General features: G+C 36.4%; 1 protein-coding gene across 1 annotated transcript in view; it reads right to left on the bottom strand.

The window, feature by feature from the left end:
- LOC725329 (UPF0489 protein C5orf22 homolog) overlaps positions 1–13535 on the bottom strand; it is a 788097-nt gene that overhangs the window by 168955 nt on the left and 605607 nt on the right. The gene's annotated exons all lie outside the window — the stretch shown is intronic.

The following is a 13535-nucleotide window of genomic DNA, read 5'->3' as shown; positions in this document are numbered from 1 at the left end:
TCCTGGTATCGCGCGTGGTATCCCTTTATCGGTTTCGTTCGAGAAGATAACCGTGAGAGGTTGCCGGGGTATTTATCAGAATTACAAGTCCTCTGCGAGCCAACCATCGCTCTGTCCATATGACATTCCTCTTGAGATTATGAAGTCTCTTGACGTTTACAGAACATTAGTGGTTACAGTATCGAAATATTTCCTTTTCTTTTCTCTTTTTTGGATTTAAAATGAAATATTTTGAATTTCGAAAGATATTTGAACATTTTTCTAATTTTCAAAGAGTGAAGAAAAAAAACTTGGTTTCGTGGCTCGAGAATTTATCGATGTAATAATATCACTTGTTTGGATTAGTAAATTTTTATTTCGTTAAATTTAGAAATTTGACAATGTCGAAATTAAACAAAACTACGAAGCTAACAGGTGGAAATGTAAAAGATCTTCAACAACAACAATAAGGTTTCGTAGGTCTTCTCTTATCTAATTCCCTTCATCTCTCCTTCGTTGATTATTATCTATTCAGAAAGACAATTTTCTCCGAGGAAATTGATAAATTAAGCATGTAAAATATATTCTAGGAATCAGTACAATACACCAATAGACAGTTTATTTAAAAATATAAATTATAAATATATCTATAATAAATAAATAATCATATTTTCATTCAAAAATCAATATTAATCTTGCCATCTTGCCATTGTATAATTATAACTCATAATCAATATTATTGTAAAAGTCATTGTCATTTTTTCTAGATTTAACAACTTTAACCATATCATTCTTCCAAAAATCTTTATCAAGCACAATTATGAATACAAATTTAAACTCATATACAATATAATTCAGACCTATCTGTAATTAAAAACTAATACCATTATTTTTATTTTGTCTTTTCCTCGTTCCAAACGCCTAAACAAAAAATATATCTATAAAAATATAAGCAATAATTTATATCAGATTATCATATACGTATATCGAATCCAATAATACATTTCTCGTGTCAAATTTTCTTTTCTCCACACGGAATTCCTTCCGTATTATGTTTTCGACACCCGTTACGTGAAAAGGGTATTCACATGCTGTGGACGGTATCCACCTGCTAGTTCCAAGTCAGTAACCCTATTCCTTCGGTATCTGGAATCTAGAAGCCTCTCTAGACGGGCGAACACTCTCCAATTTCGGGGGCCCGACCCCTAGAAGAAGAAGGGGCCCCCATAAAACGAACTCGTTGCATTCTCATGCCCGGCCTACGTGGTCCACCACGTAGAACGCTAAGCCTCTTAAATCTCGAGCCACGTCTGTCTATCCAGATCCTTTCATCTGCCTACCAAAAGATCTTCCCCGAGATTTCGTTGTTCCCTACTCCTCCTATCTTTCACTTTACCCCCGGGATCACTAAAAGTGCATGGAATAAAGAATACTGACACGAGAAAAACGTAAGTCAGCCGATTAGTATGCAGGTTTTCTTTTTTTTTTTTTTTTTTTTTTTTGAGGTATAGGGAACGTCTTTACATTGAAAGCTTTCCCTTATTTGAGAAAATTTTCTTTTACCTCTTGTATTTTTTTTTGTCGTTGTTGGCTTATTAAAATATGAAATTACTTTAATTAATTGAGAGATTTGTGAATAAAATAATTATAATTTTAAATATGAATGATTGCATATAATAAGAGAAAATATAAATTTATAGATAAACGCCAAAGAAAAAAGATAACAAGATGTTAAATAAATTAAATAAAATTAAATAAATCTTCGACAGAAAAAAAAGAAGAAAAATAGTGGAATAGTAAAAGTATTCTCTGGGAAAATAAAATTCCTCGTCCCAAAAAAAAAAAAAAAAAGGAAATTAAGAAGCATCGTCGACGCCAATAAGAATCGTTTTCCGGTCTTTTCTTCCGCCACTCAGAAATCGTCGATCGTCCTCGAAACACCGCTGTTAACCGAACTTTTACGATTCGAGCCGCTTCGCCTAAGCTGAAGGCTGGAAAAGGCGCAACAAACACGGGTAAACGAGCGAAACAGGGAAGGGAGAACGAAGGAGACATTTCCGTGGCGTTGTTTGTATGCTGTTCGCGATATCGGCCTCGTACACGGTAACGACTCCTTCGCGTTTCCGGTACGCGTGCCCCGCCATCTTCGTCCCACTTTGGCTAAAAAACAACTGAACACGATACCTTAATCCATTAACATCCCATTTTAAATCTGCAATTGAAAACATCTTGTGGAAAACATTAAATAAGTAAAGTAAAATTGGTAAACGTTTTACCAATCAATTATTACTTTTTTTTTTTGTAATAGTATAACAATATCAAAAGAATGGTTTCAACGTTGCTTTAGAAAATAATGTAAATAATTGAGCTTATGAGTTGAATAATTGAAAGTCTTCTTATAGGAAACACTGTTAAAATTTCTATTTATATATAATTATATATAATAATAATAATATTGAACGATAATCTTAATGTGTTCATTTTTTGTTTTTGCTTTCGAAGACGGTGTAATAAAATAATGATATTTTTTTTTTCTTCGCGTTTATTCAACAATTATTTTTATAATTGTGCTATATGAAACCTGACGCAACATTAATAAGTTGTAAATTTATTCGAGATTCGTTTACTCGTATTCTTAACACGCGAATGTCAAGAGTATTTTACTTGTTCTTTGCGAAGGAAGCTGATTCCTGATTTCCTTCTTTTTTTTTTTTTTTTTTTTAAATTAAATAACGATTATGAGAATTTCGTGTTAGGAATTGAAACTGATGGTATCGCTTTTGAATTTGATGAGTAAATATTCATTTCGTGAAAAATATTGCGAATTAAAGGTATTATTTTGTATAATTTTTATAGACAATGATTAATATAATTAGAACGAGTAACTGAAGTTATCGAAATTTAATAGAAATCTCTGCTGGCAGAGATTTAATAAGTTAGAAATATAACTTGAACAATGATAAATAAGTAAAAATTAGAATTTAATAAAAATTAAAACCAGTCTGTCCACTATTATTTATTATTCACATTTGTCTGTCACTTTTTATTAGTTGCATAAATTCTCTAGTATTTGAAAATCATGTAAAAAAAAAAAAAATTCCGCTTATAGTACAAAAATATCTTCCATCTAATTTCAACCACTCGCATAATCAAATCTACGATAATTGTCTAGTTAATTTAAAATCACTAGACATTCCCTTTTAATTGCATTCCGCCAACGAGGCTCTCGTCGATCGATGCATAATAAAAGATCTATCAAGTACATAGACCTCTTGATCTTTCCTTTTAAAAAAAAAGAAAAAAAGACAGAGAGAGAGAGAGAGAGAGAAGAGAGAAATGTTCGTAATGGTAATAATACATTCTTGATGTAATCTAAGCACACTTGGGAAGAGATGGTAATTAAATATCGACGAAACCAAAAGTGGACACGTGGCAATCGTCAAAGATTCGACTCGTCAATCGGAAAAATCAAAATGGCCTCTGTGACAGGCAGATGGCGTTCGTTGAACAAAGAGGAGAGAAATTTACGATTGAAAAGGAAATTTCGTAATTCGTTTTCAAAATGTTTGATGTAATTCAATATCTCACAACATGATGATGAAATATATCGAAAATTGGTGAATTTAATCAGAGATAAACGTTTCGATGAAGAAGTGTTTCCTTCTCTTTTTATGAGAATTAATCAGAATTGAAATTTAAAAAAAAAAAAAAAAGAACAAGCGAAGTTTAATTAATCGTGATAAACGATAGACAGTAGAGAGTTGTTGACCATGGATAAGCTCACGGACATTTAGATACCGATATTAATTCATATGGCGCGCTATGAGCAATTATTTGAAAAATGCAATTCAAGCAACATTCTAACAGATCGTTTAACGTTATCTCAACGTTAGTTGTTATTAATTAGTTGAGTGTCTTTGTTGATTAAATTTGTACTAATGTGTTGCATGCAAGTTTAATTTTTTATTTAAATCGTGTGTCGATCGTATAACGAGACTCTTTGTATGTCGATCTTTTTATCATATTAACTTAGTTTAATTTTTTACATGAATATTAATATATATTTTTTTTTTATTTGTCGAATAAAAAGAATTGAATAGAATTTGGGGAAGGATTTGCAATCTGTAAATGAAATTATTATATCTAATTTCAATGTGTACGTTGCTCAAGATTTTTATTTATAGCAATATCTCAGTTTATTTCCGTTACAGCGTTAATTATCATTAGAAAACGCATGCACACTGTGTGAAAACTGCTCGAACATTTTTTCAACTTCCGTTTATTTTCGCACAGCACGAAAACAAAGCTTTCACCTTTTTCTTTCATTTCGTCTCTAGCGAAAGCCGTTTCCCGATGCTCTATTACCTCGGCAGGGCTTTCACGTAGCCAATAAATCGTGGTATTTTTTTTCCCCCCCCTCCAAGAATTCCTGGCATCATTTGCATCGGCTGACAGTCATTCTCCGCATGCTAGATGTTTTGCTAAATCATTTACCGAAGTTACACGCGTGTTCGAATATTCTCACAAACGAATGGAAAGGATGTATGTCGGGGGATCAAAGAGATTGATATGCGAGGAGGAAATTTCTATGTCTGGAATCGCATAAAACGAAGAATAAAAAGTAATGGAATTAAACGATATCCTGTCGATGAAATAAAATTGCAAAAGAATCGTAATTCGTAAATAAAACCATAGTTTCTATAACTATACATAATACTTTCCAATGTTTATTACGAATATCGTTCATGGAAAATAGTCGAGGAACAGCTTGTTCTCAATTTTTTTAATTTTTTCGTAAAATACAATCATAATGAATAAACATTTCTATCTTCGAAACAAAGGTTTAATAAATCAAACTTTAACCAAAAAGAGAATGTAATATCGGTTGCAAGATCTCACGTATTTCATTTCTACGAAAAAGAAAAAAAAGAAGAAATAGAACGGACAACGATGCATGCAACAATGGTATTTTTATCGATGAAACGGTGAACCGAAAAATACATTTCGAACGATAAACTCCATCGTGAAAACGATCGAGCGTTGTATCGATTTTGATCCACATCAGAAACGTGGCGACCGCGCACCGCTCCCAACCACTTCACCCCTTTTTCTCTCTTTTTAATTCCCATTTCGAGTCTCCTCCATCGACGATATTCCACGGTAAACAATATCGATTCCGTTATTTACCCAACAATTCAAAATCATTCTCTTCGGTATCAAGCTACGAAAGAGGAGAGGAGAACAGAGAGGAGAAAAAAAAAGGAGGGCGGGAAGGGAGGGAGGGAAAAAAGGTGAAAGAGAAGTGGAAGAAAAAGAGAGAGAGAGAGAAGAAAAAAGCGAAGGAAAAGTATACCAGACGCGGAGGACGAAAAAAGAGAGGCAGATATTTACACAGCCGTGACTTGAAATACCCTGAAGCCTTTCGTATACGCTATTTAACGCTATCGAGTTCCCTCTCCCCTCTCCCTTCCCCTTTGCCCCTCCCTCCCTCCTCTCGAGCAGCTTCTCTATCTGTCGGCCTAGAATGCACCGCCGTTACCCGCTTACACCGCGACTAGAAGCCGGCTCCTCCGTCGAGTTTCTCTACCTCTGCTGGCTAACCTCTCGTGGATAAGTTTTCAAGGGGCCGTTTTGGTCCACCACCACCAGTGGACCCAACCGAAAGAAAAAAAAAGAAAAAATAGAAAAGAAAAGAAAAGAAAAGAAAAGAGAGAGAAAAAAGGAAGAGGGACGCGAGCACGGGCAGAGGGGGAGGGGAGGAGGAAGATAGGCCGGGGATCCTCTCCTACTCCGAGGCGAGTAGGTGTGCCGTGTGCGCGCGTAGAAAAAAGCACGAGGCGACCACGTATAGCCACGGGGTGCAGGTCAGTTTCGTGTCAGCTGCGTTACGATGTCGGTGCATACACACCACGCGTCATCCTCCTCCGCGTGGATGCCTACACCTCTTCCGGTCTCTTGTTTCCCCGTGCGTGGACGCGCGGGTTCGGCACGTTGGAGGAGTTGGAATTTGGAAAGGTAGGAAAGGACATTCTTTTTCTCTCTCTCTCTTTCTCTTTCTCTCCTTTTTTCTTCTCTTTTTCTCGATGAAGAGGGGAAAAAGTTGTTGTGGTTGTCGTGTATATTTCGAAATTCGGAAATTTGTATTTGGATGAACGAGAGGTGAAGAATTTTTCTAAATTTGTAAACTGTGTCTTAATCGGGCTTTTGAATCGTAATTTGCTTGTCGTTTGTTCGTTAATCTTTCTAGTATCTCTCTCTTTGGAGTATCTTTTTAAAGTCAGTTTTTGTTTATTTTCTCTCTGATCGTTTGAAATCTCTTTTATCGAATGAATTATTAGAAAATTATTAATATAGTAGCTATTAATATCCTACTATCGAATACATTGATAAAAATTTTATTATGCATTTCAAATGATATACTAACAATCTTAATACTACAACTATTAGAATATTAGATCTATTATTATAAACAAATTCTATATATAATAAAAATATGTGTCAAAAGCGAGGAATTTAAAAAATGATCATTTTAACGATTGTGACAATTCTAATGCACAAATATATTTACACGTATAAATACGATCGATAACGAAAAAAAAAAAAAAAAAAGAAGAAGACGAAGAAGAAGAAGCAGAGGAGGAGAAGATCCTCGGTTGGAAATAATTTACAAACGTTTCGCGTGCGTGGTTGATAGGTGAACGATAAGGATCAGCCGGGAGGCATTATTATTCAACGGCTCTCGGTGTGTATTATCCTTATAAAAGTAGCTAGGAAACGTTAATGGGTTGATCCTCGGATATATTGGCCGCGAGATGAACAGATACACCGTGTATTCTCACACAGTGGATACAATTAAAGTCTCTGTTAGAGCGTGGCCGTTACACGTTTCTTAGCTGAGTTGCCCACATTATCCCTCTTTCTGATGTAATTTGTGTGGTAATCATCGCTATTATTAACCAATAACCAGTGTAATTAGGCAGGATGGTTGGCTGTGCTCGGATGGCAAGAGACAAATGGACGCCCGTTACGTTCGCTTTATGCTCCCTCCGTGCCACGGCAACACGTGACGAATGGCGTACATATATTCATTATCGTCGTTCCTCGTCAAAAGGCCGCGATAGCCTTTTCGCGAACAGGATTTCGATGGATAAACAGATTTTTTTTTCTTCTTCTTCTTCTTCTTCTTCTTTCCTTTTCCTTCTCTCTTTCTTTCTCTCTCTGTCGAGGCGAGTTTAATCGATAGGAATTTCAATTCGACTCCAGGAAGATTTATCTTCTGACGGGCGGTATCCATGTGCGATCACGATCGCACGTGAAAATTGTCAGATATGGAAATTGATTTCGATTAGAATAAAACGTTTTATGTTTCTCTCTGTACGTCTAACATTTATATTACAACAGTTTCCTTTGAATAAGGAAGGATTTGAATAAGAAAGGATAATTGATTTGACGCGTTTCAAACATCTTGGCTTTTGAAGCGAGAATCTTTATCTAATCCCTAACTTATAAATTAACAAATTCAAGCGAAAATTAAAATACGTACAAGAAGAGATATTGGGAATTGAGCTAGAAGTGATATTCACGAGATTAATATTTTTACATTATTAATGTTTCCATCTAAGTCATTTCTTGTTTTACGTTGAATGATTGCATCGAGATGCTCTCGTCCCAAACGAATCACGAAAATATCGAGTGCATTGCCATGTGTTTTGGTGTGTACGACTTCACAATTTCGATTTTAAACCGCGAGAGCACTCCGCCTCGACCGCTTCCCCGAAATTACCCCATAAACGGGATCGTTAGAAGCACAATAGGTCCGAGAGCAAACTACTGGTTCGACTTCTCGACCAGTTGAACGTCGAGAGAGAGAGAGAGAGAGAGAGGCAGGTCCCTCTCTCGCCAGGTAGACCCCTCGAGGGTCCAGGTATCTGGAAAACACAAACGTTCCTGAGCACACACACCGTGCAACCGAACCGTGGAAACTTTGTGGAGACTTTGTTGAACCTGGCGATACAGGTGCGCGGGGAAAAAAGCACTCGAAATCCCGTAATCCGAGAGAATACCATTCTCTCTCTCTCTCCTTTTTTCTTCGTTTTTTTCCATCTTCCTGAGCGGCCACAAAAAATGCCGCGAGGCGTGACCGATCCTTTCAGCAGGTTGATTTTTCGAATTAAGGGCTGATTAGGGATACAGCCCTTGTAAAAAAAGGAAAAAAAAAAAAGCTAGCGATCTGGTCTGGGAACGATGGGATGGAATGGTGGGATCACGACTTGTAACTTTTCACTCTGAAATTTTGTATTATCTTTGCCTTGAGTTGATATCCTTTTTTTTTTAAATGAGATGCGATAAAAATATCATTAAAAATCAAAAAATATATATAAATATTATTGTCGAGGAATACTAATTTTTAGTTAAAGATATAAATAATTTCGAAAATGGATTCGTATTCGATCGATTCATATACGTAATTCTTTCGTATGCGGGATCAATTCTACAAATTTGACGAATACAAAAATCGTGTCAACTATGTTTTACAGTATAAAAAGTGTCGTAAAGTACTTCCGCGGCTATATTACTTGACAGTTTACATTTCGCGATTACTAACCTCTTCTGCAGCAGATGCAACGATCGAGGGAGGGAGAGAGGAAAGAAAGAAACCCGTGTCATAACTATGTTACAAGAGATAGCCGGGAAATAATCGTGCCTTGGATTATTCATCGCTTCGAAGGACCGTAAACAACGTTCCGGTTGTTTAATAATAAACGAAATGGATACGTAGCGTCCTCCTACACACGCAACGTTACATATAATTAGGAAAATTAATCATAATCTTCCAAGAATCGAGTACAAACTATCGCACTCATTTAATTATATCGTCGCCCGAGGAAAATATTTTTCTAATTTCCTTTCATTTTTATCGCATAATTTAACTTTGAATTTTCTAAAAGAAGACTTAACCGATATTAAGGGAAAACTTCTTCCCTTACTTTTTCTTATTATTAATCAACAACATTCTGCCAACTTTCAACTAACCAAGAAAAAAATCAATCCAAAAGACAGGAAGCATGAAGATAATTAAAAAAATCTCCAACTGTTTATCCTTTCATCTCGCCTTCTTTAACCAATTCCGCCAAATCTGAAAGCAATCGCAGCAATCTTGCTCGAACGAGGATCGAAGAAATTAATCCGCGTTAAGAGGAGAGAAAGGAAGGATGACTGGGATGAAACGAAGCGATCGTTTTCGATTTCGACTTTTAGCTCACGGTGACGCAGCGAGTGTCGGCCGGTCACCGTCGTTTCGTTTAAACGAAATCAATTAAGGGCCGGCGACAGGGCTGCCGGCGTAATCCGTCGGTTGTTACACAGCCGATTCCACGCGACGTCGGCCACGGCGGGGTGTCCAGTGTCCAATAGGCTCGCAGGTATTGCGAAACGCCGTGGGCATCCAATCATGTCGGCGGATCGTACCTTTAAGCCCGTCATTACGTCGAATTAGTCTTCCGGGCTTTCGTCCCGTGGACCCGGCTACCCGTAATCCGCGTGTTGCATCGAATGGCAACGTCATCGTTCGATATTATTATATGCCGTGTCCGGGGACGCGTTTAAAATCTGTCAGACGATGAAACACGACGATTTCGATTAAACGCATTGATTCCGCGTCCGTGTTTGCCATGGAATAGATTGCGATTGATGTTTGACAAACTGTTGCGAGCTAGTAGAAGTGTATTCCTTTTGATCACATTTCATCGTTGGTGATTAATAATTTAATTTATAGTTTTATTGTGGTATTTTGTTACGATAATTTGAATACCAATTTGATGTTGATCGAAGATTGGTTTGAATCATAATTTTCGTGTAGGCATGATTTTTAATAATGTCTCTTCCTTTTTTAAATTTTATGGAACATAGGAAAGAAAATATTAACATTTTAATATAAATTTTAATTATTAAATGATAATAAACTGAATAAAGCACAATGATTACCAAATGATATGCATGAAATCTAATCTTGATCAATTGAATACAAAAACGTATTATCGATGAATACGTTTATTTCCATTTATCTGTTCACATTGCTTATTTAATACGCAATGACACATGTTCTCGATTAAATCCTTGTTTCTCGCTTTGTCAACGCTCCTCTGTGAATGTTGCAAGAACGAAAGAGACGATCCACTCCTAGATCGCCTACGTTGCGAGCATAATTACAATTCAAGAACGTCAGCAGGGCAGAGCAAGCAAGCGCGCAACGAGCAGTTCTCTGAAACGGTAAATTGCTACTAATTTCACGCTCGAAAACGAGGAGTGTTTGCAAAAAAAAAAAAAAAAAAAAAGACACCTCGTTACGTGGTAACCGAGCAGACTGACGAATGCACCAGTTGATCAAGATGCGAATACCTCTAAATCTCTTCAGCTATATATATATATATTTTCAATCATTATTGAATCAACATCAGGATATGTATTTGCCTTATGTATTTCATCGAACTGACAAGTCTGGAAAAGTTTATCATAAAAATATAAATGATAAATTGCAACTGAAAATTGATCTATCTCAAGTCCTCATTATTTGATTTAATGTCTAGCTTATAGTTATACATTATTATCTGTTAAAAAAAATTGCAATAGCATTAATTTATTTTTTTCTTTCAGTACAAAAAAAAACTACAAATTCTTCTAATCGAAATTTCTCTCGAACGAACGAAAAGAAAAGAAAAGAAAAAGTCGAAAAATTCTGTGACATGCAGAAGATGAATCGTCATATAGTTATACATTATTAACATCTGCTAAAAAAAAAAATTGCATTAACTTATTTTTTTCTTACAGTACAAAAAAAAGCTACAAATTCTTCTAATCGAAATTTCTCTCGAACGAAAAGAAAAAAAAAGAAAAAAAAAAGAAAAAGTCGAAAAATTCTGCGACATGCAGAAGATGAATCGTCATATAGTTATACATTATTATAACATCTGCTAAAAAAAAAAGATTGCAATAACATTAATTTAATTTTTTTTTCAGTACAAAAAAAAACTACAAATTCTTCTAATCGAAATTTCTTTCGAAAAGAAAAGAAAAGAAAAGAAAAAAAAAGAAAAAATCGAAAAATTGTGCGACATGCAGAAGATGAATCGTCAATTCCCACGTTTCAAAGGGAGCACGCGCAAGAAAATGCTGACTCGAAACTCGTGTGTCACTCGACCGACTCCTTTGTCGGCCGATTCGTTAATCGTGGCGCGGTGGCATTCCTCCGGACTAACCGGAAACGCGTCGCCCTGGCCCCTTTTCCCTTTTTCTTCCAACAGAAGACAAAAAGAGAGAAAGAAAGAAAGAAAAGAAAAGAAAGAAAAAAAGGAAAAGAGAGATAACCGGTAATAGCCGGCTTGGTCCCACACGCATAATTATCGCCGACAAACCAACAGATCCTTATCGAGTCCAGCGTCATAATTATCACCGTGCCGGTGGTCGCTTACGCGTTACACGGCCACGCACATACCGCGCATTGTTTCGCTCGAATTCCGAGCGGCACCGACAGATGCGCGTAACTCGTGAACTCGGGCCCTAGAGTAAGAGGGAGAGTGGGCTGGTTGGAGCAGCTATCGTTGCACGCTGTCACGCGATCGAAATCGATACCACGGGGGACAAAAATCGCGCGCGGCATTTCGGTCCAGAGAGAGATAAATGGCGACGGCCGCGCGGTCTGACCATAATCGTCTTAATCTACTTGACGCGCTCGTTCAACGCATGACTGCTTGAATTTCTTTCGAATTTTTATCGCTTTTTCCTTCCTTCCTTTCTTTCTTTCTTTCTTTCTTTTTTTTTTTTTTTCGGTGTAAATAGTTTCGCGATATCGATACGTGGCGATGCGAATCGTTGCTACTGCATTCCGATAGATCGATAAGACCGATGGGAATAGGGAAATGTGATTGACTAAATGGAATGGGGAATTAGTTGGGAATTAATCGAGAGTCGGGAATATTGGGTGTATAAGTGATTGGTTGATAAACTGGTCGTTGATAAATTTAATGGTCTGATGTTTGTTGGATACGAATCACAGGTAATTTTTCGAAATATCTTTGATAAGATAAAATGGATCTGATGGAAAATTCGAAGATTAACATCGAATATGACGTATAGTCGTATTAGAAATTTATTTTTATTGGAGTAAGAGTCGTGAAAATTTTAGATTATGGAGAGATTAATAATTGATAATTGACATGAAGTATATGGTAATGAATATCTGTTTAAAAATTTTCGTGTAAGTAATTTTTAAGTACTTTTTTTATCATAAAAATTTTTATTGTTCAAAATATTTGCCATTTTCTATTACATAGACATTTACATGATGTAAATCTGTTTTATGTAATGAAAGCGAATTGTTTTTGCGGGGCGCTCAGTTGTGAACGAATCGGTGACAATTATACCCATGTGCGCCATCAGGGATCTCGTTTGCACTAAATTACGAGTTAATCGGTTGAAAATTTCGTGAAATAGACGCCTGCTTTATCGACCTCGCGGGAAAGTAGGGATTTCATATCGACATAGCAGAGCAACCCCTTCAGAAGATTGTTCCAATATATTATATTTTCAATTTTTTGGCATTCCATACATTTCAAAAAATCGACATTTCGTACTAAAATTTAAGATATCAATAAAATAATATTGTTTTTATATTTATAATTACGCATTGTAGAGAGTTGAAATTACGATTATCAATAATATCAAGCACCGAGTATCGAAATTTCTTCACTAGAAACTATATTTCATCTTAATCGTCATTATAAAATTGTTTCTTGAATCAATATTATTTTTATATCAGTTGAATACGTTTAAAATACCAATGCCATACTAGGGATAAATTTCATTCTGACAAATTCGCCAACAGATGTCGCCAAGGTTCAGTCTAGTAACTTTATAGGACACGATCGATAAGTGAAACGGAAAAGTTTACTTCCTTATCGATATAAGATACAATAAACAACCTCGAAGACGGTCCCTCAAATATTTTCAACATTATTATGCACGATACATTTAATTCTCGTGTTAAATTGAATGCCAATTAATTCTAACTCAATCTCAAATTAATAAAATAATGTAACATCTCCTTTATCGATTACATTCTGAAAATTTATTCCCCTACTAAATATTTCAAAGTTATTTAACCACTCTTCTCGTTATCAATCGCCATTTCTGAATCTGTATCACCGATATCTTAATGATACAAAAAAGAAGAAAAGTGTATCGCGCAGAATTCCTCGAAGCAACCCCCCCGTGCGGGAAAACATCCGCCGCTAGATGTCAGCAGAATGCCCTGACAGCGCTAACTAGTGGGAATCGCGGTGACTGTTTCTCCCGCCTATCGGGGAGAGCCTCGAGGGGAGAGAGAGCCATATTCCCCGGAAAATCTGCACCGTTGGAAAAGCGCTGATGGGGAACCCGTCGAAAGTAGGCGGGGCGTTGGTCGTGCAGCGTGTTTGCACCGCGGAAGAAGTGGGAAAAAGGCCGAGTGGCTCGCGCCTGCTCAGCTTTTTTCCTCTCTGTCGCCCTGTCTCGCTCTCGCT

The sequence above is a fragment of the Apis mellifera genome, linkage group LG7, assembly GCF_003254395.2.
Source record: "Apis mellifera strain DH4 linkage group LG7, Amel_HAv3.1, whole genome shotgun sequence".
Taxonomy (NCBI): domain Eukaryota; kingdom Metazoa; phylum Arthropoda; class Insecta; order Hymenoptera; family Apidae; genus Apis; species Apis mellifera.
Note: the sequence above shows the minus strand (reverse complement) of the source record. Positions and strands in the feature narration are given on the sequence as shown.